The 7998-nt window shown below is 44.0% G+C and overlaps 3 non-coding genes across 3 annotated transcripts; all 3 read right to left on the reverse strand.

Moving 5' to 3' along the window:
- Positions 1-3333: 3333 nt before the first annotated feature.
- trnal-aag (transfer RNA leucine (anticodon AAG)) lies at positions 3334-3407 on the reverse strand. The gene has a single exon. It is a non-coding gene; the product is annotated as a tRNA-Leu (tRNA).
- Positions 3408-3964: 557 nt separating this feature from the next.
- On the reverse strand, positions 3965-4035 carry trnag-acc (transfer RNA glycine (anticodon ACC)). The gene has a single exon. It is a non-coding gene; the product is annotated as a tRNA-Gly (tRNA).
- A 2727-nt stretch (positions 4036-6762) lies between these two features.
- trnar-ccu (transfer RNA arginine (anticodon CCU)) lies at positions 6763-6835 on the reverse strand. Its single transcript has one exon. It is a non-coding gene; the product is annotated as a tRNA-Arg (tRNA).
- Positions 6836-7998: the final 1163 nt, after the last annotated feature.

The following is a 7998-nucleotide window of genomic DNA, read 5'->3' on the forward strand; positions in this document are numbered from 1 at the left end:
TTCTTATCGCCTGTCTCCAGAGAGAATGTTGTTAGTGCTGATGACCTTGAATTAGACCTTGTTGACTCTGTAAAACAATCTTCCTCTGCTTAGATTTTCACTCAGATTGATTTTGTTCTCAGATTATTCCTGGCAGGACTGAGTTTCTAAGACATGAAAAGTGAAAGAAAAAGTACAGAAGATCAGCCCTTGAATATACAACATTGTGCAGTGAGATTGTTAAATGTATTAGCTGCTATCCCGTGCTAGAGCCTGTCGTGGTAAGCAGTGGATGACAGGATCTAGCATAGATACTAATGAAACACTGTTAATGAAAGATAAAACACTTGAGTCTTATTTTAGTTTTCCATTTCCCTTTCATTTGTGATGTACTGTACAACAGGCCACAGAACATGCACAAAAACAGATATGCACACATTCACACCAGGCAATGACAGTCTGCCCAGTCAGAATCTGAGCTGAGGTATCAGAATTCTGAATTCCCTGAATTCTGTCATGGATCATCCACAATAAGGGCAATGTTTGAACACGAGGATCCCCAGGAGAGAGCCTAGTAACATAAATCTTGGAGCAAAAGCAGATGATTATCTTCATAGTTTGTGTGGTTGAGCCAAAGTTGAGCATGAGGATATGTGAGTCACCATTCTTAGAAATGGATCCAACTTCAGACAGGCGTCAAAAGTAAGAGTATACAGTGCTGGGGCAATGACACTTCAATGATCAGAAGGATAACAAGAGTTTTAATGCATTGAAATTGATTTTCTGGTGATGCACACTGTCATGGAACTATTAATTTTTAAGGATCACTTACTGACGTCAGACAGCTGCCAATTCTCCAGACTGGAAGGATGAACAGTTTATCCCCCTAGGTACCATATTTCCATATTTCGAAGCATTGGAATAATACATGTCATACAGCAACATAAAAACAGGAAGACAAGTATCACAGCCCCTATAATCGGTGTTAGTAACTTAAAAGAAAAACATTCCCCCTGGCCCAAACAGTGATTCTAACCAGGAGAGAAAAGCAGGTGTATCTTTTATGCCTCTCTGTTTATTCACATTGTCTTTTAGTTCTTTCAAATGCTGAATAGCGAGCGTAAGATTTCCGTAATCATCGTCATTAGCTGGAATATATGTACAACAGGAGTCTCCTACTAAAGCATAGACTCCTCCAGATGCTGCATTTTGAAGGTCCAGCACGAACCTGTTCTGAAGTGCCATTAATCTAACTCCCCTTAATTCTTGTTTGATAGCGTCTAAGCCTTCTAACGTGATATTAATAAAAGAGTACATTTCATAAAAAGTCGCATGGGTGAGGCTGTAGAATGAGGCATTAAAGCACATATATAACAAGATGCATTAAATTTCTTTAACTTTACAGTATGATTTATAAATTTATACCACAAATTACTCATATCCCCCTCATTATCAGTTTCATTCAGCCAGTTTGTATACAAAGAGGCTTCATGTTTAGATTCTTCCTCTTTTGGGGTGGTGACAGGCTTCTACATAAAAAGGAAAAGGGCTGTGCACATCAGTCCCAAGCAGGTTATCCCCATCTGTCCTTGTGGAGACATCACTCCTGCGCTTTGCTCAGTTCGTTTGTGACCTTTTTACAGTGGGAAGCATGAATCCAGGGCACCATTTCTGTGACCTTCACAGCAGTGGGAGTGGTCAGCAGCACCTGGTACAGCCCCCTCCACCTGAGTGAACACCATTTCTTTTTCCTGAAGTCTTTCACCAGAATCCAGTCTCCTTATTCACTCATTAGTTCTTACAGCACAGGTAAATCCCTGTGGGCTGGAGCCCAGCATAATCTTAGGCTTTTTTGGTCAACTTTGGTCAACAGATTGGTCAACAACTGGGTAATAACTCTTAGAAAAATCTACACATTGTTCCCCTGCCTCAGCTGTGGCGTTTTGCAGAACAATTCTAGCTGAAGTTGTAAAATTTCTCTTTGTTCCGTTCCTGCAAAACATCTTATTATGAACAAACAAACCACAAAAATCATTTGCATCTAGGGGAATCACTCCCAAGGGTAACCCCCCTTAAAACTATATTGTTCTACCCATCAGGTTCTGCCACTAGATAAGAGAACCTTTCCCATGAAATCATTTTTTGACCTTCATGATCCCTTCAGGGCGTACAATTAGCACAGAAGCAGCAGCTTTAGTCCACATGTTTTTCAAACAGGATATTAACGATATGATCATAACGAATAATACCAGACCCACAAATATGTATTGAACCAGAGACCCTCTCCATGTTCCTAACACAGACTGTAGCCATGCACCAATGCCCCAATCATCTGGATTGCAGGATTTACGAAGAAAATTATTTTCGCAGTAATTAATTTATTATATTTACTATATTTATTATACACGTGTAAATTAATTACTGCGAAAATAATTTACTTCGTACACTGTGCAGAGAGCCGTATACTCCTAGTTGCGGCACACACGATACGTACAGTAAAAAGCCTCAGGCACTGTGTTAGATGTGTTTTCGACGTTATATATGCGTTTATTAATGTCGTCAATTTTACGGTTGCAATTTGACGTTGATTATACGTCGAGGCGACGTATATATACGTATAGCCGTATTTTCGCCGTGAATATACGTATATTTGACGAATCAATGTCCTCTTGGTAAACTCTTGAGCAAACTCTGAACCAGCTCTAAGGAAACTAATCCGATTAGACGTTACTTTGACTCATCTTTTTACGCTCAGTGCTGGATTGCTCAAACTCCAGCTAGGGTTAGGGTTAGCATTCCCACGCTACTTAGACACTTTGTTTACGCTCAGTGCTGGATTTTGGGAACTTCAGGACGAGTGGGAATTTTCTCCTATCTGTCCATTCTGTTTTGTTTTAGAGACTCTTGGCTGCCTATGTTGTACAGTGCAGCGTGAAGGAAACATTTTCCAAAACTGTGTCAGCTTAAAAGTTGTAAGAAAACCCCTCCAGCTGCTTTAACTCTCTTCATTTTTGTAATTTAATGTGACACTCGATGTATAACTGGAGCCTCACATATGCAAATGGTGAGGCTCCAGTTCGACACCACTTTACAGTATATGACAAAAGCATGGCAGACTGTGCCATGACCGGCAGATAACTTCCGCTTATTTTTACCATATTAAACATTGGAAATCCAACCACTTACATTTGTGACACTTGATTTTGGCTCCACCTAAGACACTCTTAAATCTTCAAACACTTTTCTCTTCTCCTGCAACACTCGTCTGTCGGCACTATGTGGCAGCGTTGCATGACAACCCCTCTCACCACGGAAAGGAACCTAACAGCTTTGGTAAGAGAGGAGAAAAGAACCTGGCCCGTACGGGGATCGAACCCGTGACCTTGGCATTCTTAGCACCACGCTCTAACCAACTGAGCTAACTGGCCTCACGACAGTGGTCCTCTCTGTGCTGCAAAAAATCGAACTCAGGGAATTTCTTTTGCCCTCCTTTGAATAGAAAGCCGTGTAATTCAGTGTACGGGCTTTCTCGTGCAGTTTCATGGTTCTTGTAACCCAAATCCTACACTGGCCTGAAGTGTCCCCCCATTTCACAGCATTTTTCAGCTGATTTAAAAAGTACCTAAAGGAGAAGCATTTTTGAAGACCATCAATTACCAAGAGCTTTTGTCAAAGGTTTTGGTGGTCATTTTTAATGACCACAGAGCACTATGACCTCGGTTTTACATCTCATCCGAAAGACAACGCCCTTTTACAACACAGCGTCGCCGTCACTATGCTGGGGCATTGGGACCCGCACAGACCTCAGGGTGAGCGCCCCCCCGCCGGCACCATTAACACCGCTTCCAGCTGGAAGCTTTGTTTTTCCCTGTAGCTTACCCTCATCCGGGTACTGACCTGGCTCACACCTGCTTAGTTTCAGTGGGTTTTCAGTTGCGAGTTGCAAGGGGATGCAAGTGATGGAGCCACTCGCTGCAAAAGCCACTGCATTGGCCGGGAATCAAACCCAAGCCTCCCGCGTGGTAGGCAAGAATTCTACCACTGAACCACCAACGCTCAGTGTCTGGGCCTTCAAAAAAGACGCTTTTTTGGTGCTCTGTGCAAAAAGCGTCGACATGCTTCCAGCTGCAAAATGCCATTTGCGGACACTGAAGAATTTATTTCCAAGGCAGCGGGTACAAGCGATTGGGCGTTTTAAAACCACCAGGAACAGCAAAGAGGCGCGCTTCTTTGATTGCGCCGGAACACACCAACTGGAGGCGGACAACGTAGTCGGCAGGATTCGAACCTGCGCAGGGAGACCCCAATGGATTTCTAGTCCATCGCCTTAAACACTCGGCCACGACTACAGCAAGCCCCACCACCGCTGCGTTCTTGCTACAATCTTACCTGGATCGCAAGGCGCCGGCGGAAGCCTATTTCAAAGTCGTTCTCCGTTTCAAAAAAACATTTCCAAAATACAAGCCTTGCAGACAGACATGCCTCAGAGGACTTAAGGGTGGCTTCATGTCGGAATGATAAAGTCTCCCCGTCCGGACATGAAAATGCCACTTTGTTACACACAAAAAAAGAATCAACAACAGAGAAATGTCCACAAGCATTTGAAAAGCCGCACCACGCCGCACTTGAAATAGCTCTTACATTAGTGGTAGACGCAGGAATCGCCTTTTTATTTACGCTCTTACCCACGCGATGGAAAGCAAAACAAAGCAAAGCAGAGCAAAACAAAACGAACAAACGAAAACCCTCACGTCCCGCACTTGCATATAACGCTGTTACGTGCCCAAGTGGTATTGTACGTCATCCTAGCACTGCACGCCGGGGCGTATGGTATATGGGAACGAGCACACGCCACGAATCGTCTCGAATCACTCCCTACAGCTGTAAGGTGCCTTGAAGCGTGCACCCCCAACATTCTTCTTTGCGCATCTGTGAAAGGTAAACTCTTGAGCAAACTCTGAACCAGCTCTAAGGAAACTAATCCGATTAGATGTTACTTTGACTCATCATTTAAGGGACCCTTGTTAATTGGAGAAATCAATGATTTCGAATGAATTCTGTATGCGTTAAAAGACAGCTATACACAGAAAACATGCAGGACACTGCTCATGATGTTTCCCGAGCCGAAACAGTGCGTTTTTCCAAGCCATCTGACCAAGCCTGCCCACTGAAAACTGCAGGAGATCGTGTAAAGACGTTCAAGTTTGTAACTACTGCACGCACAGGAAGCAGAATAAATTCCTCTATTCAAACTGTCAAAGGTTTGCTTTGCGAACGCTGCAGGACATCGCACAATCTCTTTTGAACAGGGACAAACGATTTCTTATGGGGCGCAGTAAGTACAGACGTTTAAAAAGCTCCACTCATGCCAATGATGCAGCATGAAGAAGCGCAACCTAAAGTTTGCATTCCTAGCACTGTTGCAACCTAGCACTGTTGTATTCCCCGCATCAGTAGCTAAGAGAATATAATTTACGACTCTTGTTAATGCAGTTTCAGAAACCAGACTGAAATTTCTCAAGTATATTATTTGAATCCATTTGATGTTGGGCAACAACTATTCTTTCAAGACTTTTAGATTGAAATGGGACCTTTGAGACAGGCCTGTAGTTGTTAAGAACTTGTGGATCCAAATTTGACTTCTTAAGGAGCGGTCTAAGAACCACTACCTTAAATTGATCATGTACGACGCCTGACGCAAGCGATGCATTCATCATACTAATTATAGGTCCTGCCAGTCCTTCGAGGGAATCTTTGACTAGCTGACTGGGGATGGGATCTAGGAAACAGGTGGTTTACTTTGTCTTACGTCTGTGTTCATGAGTCCACCATAAGAAGAAATCTGAACAGGAGTGGTGATCATGCGAGGTCACCACGGAGGAAACCACTGCTCTCCCCCCAAAAAAAACCACCACAGCCCCTCTCAAGTTTGCTAAAGACCACATGGATGTTCCACAGCAACTCCTGGAACAATGTTCTGTGGACAGACGTGACAAAAGTTGAACTTGTTGGTAAATGTGCACAGCGTTATGTTTGGAGATAACAAAACACCGCATACCAACTCCAAAACCTCATCCCACCTGGGAAGCATGGCGGAGGCATCGAGGGACCGATGAATTCCAAGATGTATCAGGAAATTCTACAGCAGAATGTCAGGGTGTCTGCCTGTGATCTAAAACTCAAAAGACGCTGGGTCTTACAACATGACAAAAACAAAGGAGTACATCAACAACAGAGTGGCTGAAACAGAAGAAATTCCGTATGTTGGGATGGCCAAGTAAGAGTCCTGACCCCAATCCCATTGAAGTGCTGTGGCGTGATCTGAAGCAGGCCATTCAGCGCAAGACATCCCAAAAATATACATAGGCCAAAATACCTCCTAACCGCTGCTCAGGTCTGACAAGCCGCTACAGAAAGTGGGGGTTGAGGTTTTTGTCATAAAGGAGGTTCCACTAGCTCCTTAATATAAGGGTTCACGTACTTTTTCCATCAATGACCTTGATTGTTTAAACCATTTGGTCAATAAAGAAACAGCAATGTCAAATGTTGGGCGTGTGTTGTTTGTTAAATCAGACTCTCTTTATTAATTATTATGACTTAGATAAAGATAAGATCACATGTTAGGAGCCATTCATGCAGAAATCCACATCATTCCAAAGGGCTGTTTACAAAAGTTTTTCTCCCAACTGTATGTGAGAGAAAAGCAGAGACGCTCACTGAGTAAGGTGGGGTTGCAGCTTTGCAAATCACAAGGACATTTGTACGCTCAAAATGGGACAGGAGCACCCCAGATGGGACTCAAACCCACAATCCCTGGCTTAGGAGGCCAGTGCCTTATCCATTAGGCCACTGGGGCACACTGGGTTGGGTCGATCACGCTGATGAAGAGCCAGTTTTTTTTTTCCTTTGCTTTTTCAAAGGGATCCACAAAATTAGGAAAGTTAGGCAGCAGAAGGTTTACTGTGACCTGAGAAGGACCGGCATCCAATCACGGTGGTACACACACACGCTCTCACTCATCTGAGCTACACGGCTACCAAGATGATCTCAGGTGCGCCGAGCTGGTACGGAACATATTGAACTGATCGACGGCGAATTGTCTCTCAGACAGGCTTTTCACCTCTGAGCTCCCTGACTGACAGTGATCAGTTAGGCAGTAAAACAGTCAGCTGCTTCTAAGCCTTAAACAGCTGCATCTCGGCGCTTCCACGGAGAGATGATTTGAAAGCCGAACATCGCCAATTGGGAACACCTTACTATCACTAGTTTAAGAGACTCTTAAGGTCTTGCAGAGGTGCCTGTCTAATAGCATGCGCTTTGCAAGCTATAGGTGTTTAGGCTGAGGCAGAATGTCTGTTAACAAAATGTTTTTCTAAAGGGGCCTCGCACTCTTTTCCAAGCAATGGTCACCATCCCCACAATGTAGTCATGTCCTAGGACGTCACCTTTTAGTCTCCATTTGTCTGCCACCAACATTTTAGGTTACGGGGTCACAACCGCACCCCGGAGAGCATAGGAACCGTTGGCGTTCTGGCTGCGCAGATTGGGCTGAAGGTGGGGCGCTTGAATCTCGCTGTTGGAGGCCGTCTGAAACTGACCCAAGCCTTTCCCTTGAATTAAATGTAAATAAGAAATGAACCCCAGATGCACATGGAATCAATCACGTGTTTCCTTTGAGCCGTTTCAAAGACTGCTCCAGAGTTTACCTTGCACAGATGCGCAAAGATTAATGATGGGGGTGCACGCTTCCAGGCGCCTTACAACTGTAGGGACTGATAAGAGACAATTCGTAGCGTGTACTCATTTCTCTCTATTCCCCGTGTTGCAGTGGTAGGATGACATAAATTCCTGCTTCGACACGTAACGGCATTATAATCAAGTGCAGGAGCTGAGGGCTTTAGTTTTGTTTCGTTTTCCATGGCGTTCGTAAGCGCGCAAATCAAAGGCAATTCCCGCGTCTAACACGAATGTAAATGCTTTTGAAAGTGCAGTGTGGTGCAGCTTGTAAAAACCTTTTGT

Source organism: Lepisosteus oculatus, unplaced genomic scaffold (genome assembly GCF_040954835.1).
Source record: "Lepisosteus oculatus isolate fLepOcu1 unplaced genomic scaffold, fLepOcu1.hap2 HAP2_SCAFFOLD_812, whole genome shotgun sequence".
In the NCBI taxonomy this organism is placed as follows: domain Eukaryota; kingdom Metazoa; phylum Chordata; class Actinopteri; order Semionotiformes; family Lepisosteidae; genus Lepisosteus; species Lepisosteus oculatus.